The sequence below is a fragment of the Zea mays genome, chromosome 10, assembly GCF_902167145.1.
Source record: "Zea mays cultivar B73 chromosome 10, Zm-B73-REFERENCE-NAM-5.0, whole genome shotgun sequence".
NCBI lineage: Eukaryota > Viridiplantae > Streptophyta > Magnoliopsida > Poales > Poaceae > Zea > Zea mays.
The window spans coordinates 43,318,381-43,322,690 of record NC_050105.1 but is presented as its reverse complement, the minus strand read 5'-3'; positions in this window follow the sequence as shown (position 1 = coordinate 43,322,690).

Sequence of the window (4,310 nt, the reverse complement as noted above, 5' to 3'; positions counted from 1 at the left end):
GTCGATGATTGGCGAGTTGAACTACTTCCTTGGGTTCCAAGTGAAGCAACTCAAGGATGGCACCTTCATCTCCCAAACGAAGTACACGCAAGACTTGCTAAAGCGGTTTGGGATGAAGGACGCCAAGCCCGCAAAGACTCCAATGGGAACCGATGGACATGTCGACCTCAACAAAGGAGGTAAGTCCGTTGATCAAAAAGCATACCGGTCTATGATAGGGTCTTTACTTTATTTATGTGCTAGTAGTCCGGATATAATGCTAAGCATATGCATGTGTGCTAGATTTCAATCCGATCCAAGGGAGTGCCACTTAGTGGCCGTTAAGCGAATTCTGAGATATTTAGTCGCTACGCCTTGCTTCGGGATATGGTATCGAAAGGGGTCTACCTTTGACTTGATTGGATATTCAGACTCTGACTATGCTGGATGTAAGTTCGATAGGAAGAGTACATCGGGGACGTGCCAATTCTTAGGAAGGTCCCTGGTGTCGTGGAGTTCTAAGAAACAAACTTCCGTTGCCCTATCCATCGCTGAGGCCGAGTATGTTGCCGCAAGACAGTGTTGCGCGCAACTACTTTGGATGAGGCAAACCCTCAGGGACTTTGGCTACAATTTGAGAAAAGTCCCACTCCTATGTGATAATGAGAGTGCTATCCGCATGGCGGATAATCCTGTTGAACACAGCCGCACAAAGCACATAGATATCCGGCATCACTTTTTGAGAGATCACCAACAAAAGGGAGATATCAAAGTGTTTTATGTTAGCACCGAGAACCAGCTAGCCGATATCTTTACCAAGCCTCTAGATGAGAAGACCTTTTGCAGGCTGTGTAGTGAGCTAAATGTCTTAGATTCACGGAACTTGGATTGATTTATAGCATACATATGTTTTATGCCTTTGATCATGTTCCTTTATGCATATTGTTGTTTATTTATGGTGTTCAAGTTGTACAAACACTCCCCGGACCTCAAAAGTCCATGTGTGAGTGATGCACATATTTAGGGGGAGATGTGCTACAACTTGACCCTTTGAGACTAACCATGTGCTTGAGTTTTCTTAATTTAGTCTCAAAGGAGGTTTGAAAGGGAAAGGTGGACTTGGACCATGAAAGACTTCCACTGCACTCCGATGAGAGGGTAACTTATTCCAAGTTCATCTCCATGCTCTTATTGCCCTTTCACTCTTAATTGAAGATTTTGGTGAGGCAATGGGGTTCCAGGGCCAAAAATGATCTCGTTTTGGTGCTTGATGCCAAAGGGGGAGAAATTAAGGCCAAAGCAATAAATGGATCAGCTACCACTTGAGAATTTTGAAAATAGTAGAATAGAGCTTTTGGTTTGTCAAAACTCTCTTATTGTCTCTCTTGTCAAAAGTTGGCCTCTTGTGGGGAGAATGGTTGATTATGGGAAAAAGGGGGAGTTTTTGAAATCTTTGATCAATTTCTCTTGGAACAACTCTCTTTATGTCTCAACAAGTGTGGTTGACTTAGAGATAGGAAATTGAGGTTGATTTGCAAAAACAAAATCAAGTGGTGGAAAAGAATGATCCAAATATGCCAAATTTGATTCAAAACAAATCTGTGTTATTATTTGCATTGATGTTGCACATCTGTGTATTGCTTTTGTCGTGTTGGCATAAATCACCAAAAAGGGGGAGATTGAAAGGGAAATGTGCTCTTGGGCCATTTCTAAGTATTTTGGTGATTGAGCGCCAACACAAGTGTTCATGTGTTAATCTATGCCAAATGATGGACAAAGTGAAAACTCAACATAAAGGTATGTTTCTAAGACTTAGTACTTTGTTTTAAGGACTAATGTATTGTGTCTAAGTACTGGAAATAGGAGAAATCAATTTGGAAAAGAGATGGCTTTGTTCAGCCAAAAATAGTTCAGTCTGGGAGCACCGGACTGTCCGGTGGTGCACCGAACAGTGTCCGGTGCGCCAGGCTGGCTTTGGTGAAAAGGCCGCTATCGGGAATTCGTCGGCGGCGTACGGCTATAAATCATCGGACTGTCCGGTGGTGCACCGGACTGTCCGGTGAGCCAACGGTCGGCTGAGCCAACGGTCGGCCGCGCAATCCGCGTGTGACGCGTGGCCGGGCCAACGGCCTGAAGGGGGCACCGGACTGTCCGGTGTGCACCAGATAGTGTCCGGTGCGCCAACGGCTCCAAATCACCAACGGTCGGCTGCGCCAAAACAGGAAAGAAATCCGCACCGGACTGTCCGGTGCGCCAGTCGACAGAAGGCAAGAATTGCCTTCCTGGAATGCTCTCAACGGCTCCTAGCTGCCTTGGGGCTATAAAAAGGACCCCTAGGCGCATGGAGGAGCACACCAAGCATCCTTTGAGCATTGTTGATCATTCATACTCCATTCTTGCGCTCTTGTTCGACATTCTTAGTGATTTGAGCTCCGTTCTAGTGAGAACCTCGTGATATTCTTTTGAGCTCAAGTCTTGGCCTTGTGTGTGCGTATTTGCTGTGAATTTGAGTGTGTTGCTTCCCTCCCTTACTCTAGTGCTTCATTTTTTCTTATTGTAAGGGTGAGAGACTCCAAGTTGTGGAGATTCCTCACAAACGGGAAAGAGTAAAGTAAAGAAGAACATGGATCACTTGAGAGGAGTTGAGTGCAACTCTCGTCCGTTGGGACGCCACAACGTGGAGTAGGCAAGTTTTGTACTTGGCCGAACCACGGGATAAATCCTCGTGTCTCTTGTGCTTGTTCTTACTGTGTCTATTGTGCTTCACAAGAACTCTCCTCTCTAATCACTTGATTTCATTGTTCTAACTCCTAATCAAGTTTGTGGTGTTAAGTTTTAAGTTTTTACAGGATCACCTATTCACCCCCCCTCTAGGTGCTCTCAGGTTCCTATAACTGGGTTAATCAAAACACCAAAAGATGGTGGCGAAGCCCAAGAAAAAGTGGCCAAAGAGCCAGAGCTAGGGGAAACGGTAGAGCTGGCAAAAATCTTGAGCCCGCCCTCTGAGCCAGAATTGCCGAAGGTGTCAAAGGCTCCTGCAATAACTCCCAAGAGGAGAAGGATGGCTAGCGTGTTGGACGCCGTCTTGGAGTCGACAAGGGCATTGACTCCTGCCCCTGCAAAAGAGACTGTCGAAGCTGCTACAGTTCGCGTTGAAACCGAAGCTGGGCCCTCAGTGCCCACTGAAGCAGAGCCTACTGGAACTGAGCAGAGAACTGAACAAGGATCTTCAGATGCTGGTTTTGCCCTGGAGAAGAAAGACGCGCCCAAAAAAGTTAAATCGCCTATTCTCGAAGCGCCTTCTGAAGATCTTGATTTTATTATTCGACATGCTTCGGGTAAAAGGTTGTCTGAGGAAGAAATCGCGAAAGCTAAACACTATGCCCGGGAACTGAAGTACCCGAAGCTGGCCTTGGTGTACAATGGAACCGATGAAGATGATTTTCTATACTGTCTCCCGGACAACAAGGAAATATCTGTTTGCCGAGAGATGGCAAAAAACATGGGGTTTTCGAAGCTTGAAGTTGGCCTTTCTGCCATGTCAAAGGATGACCTCGTAGACAGCCTTGCGTATAATAATCTGAAGGTACTGAAGTTATGGAATTATAAATAGATTATCTTTTGTCTTTTATTCTCGTGCCAATCCTTTGTCTCCATTCTTTTTGCAGGGCTTAATTCTTAGCAACGCTTTGAGAGCACAGAAGAATGCTGAAGATGAAAGTTGCCAGATAGCCCTCGGTAACCTTCGGTCGGAGGTTATCAAACTGAGGAATGAAGCCTTAGAGAAATATAAAATTATGCTTTCATTGGTGGATAGAGTAAAGAAAAACGAAGCAAAATTTAATGCTTAATTCGAAGCCCATAAGGCCGAAGTTGAGAACCTACAGAAAAAACTTGCCGAAGCTAGTGAAAATTTTGCACTTGCGAAAGCAAAGCAAGAAATAAGTGAATGGTCGAATGCTAGACTAGAAAAGAATGTTGAGGAGCCTCGTGAATCCAAGGAAAGATGGTTTGAGAAATCCTTGGATTGCGTAAGAAAACTGAAAATCAGCTTTGCCAAGGTGGGTGCATACTCTTCGGAAGAAAAATTCATTCGAGGTGACCCCGAGGGAGTCATTGATTGGATAGGTGAAGTGACCAAAGCTTTTGAAGAGATCCTTAGTGATCGTGGGGATATTTGTGCCTTCGCCGGCGCTCGAGGGGTTGCAGCAATTCTGGAGAAGGCTGGCTGTGGCCACATTAAGGCTGTGGCCCAGACCAAAGCCGTCTTCTCCACAGACGACACGAAGGACCCCTCGGCCGAAGCTAGTTTAATAGGCGGGAAATTTTAT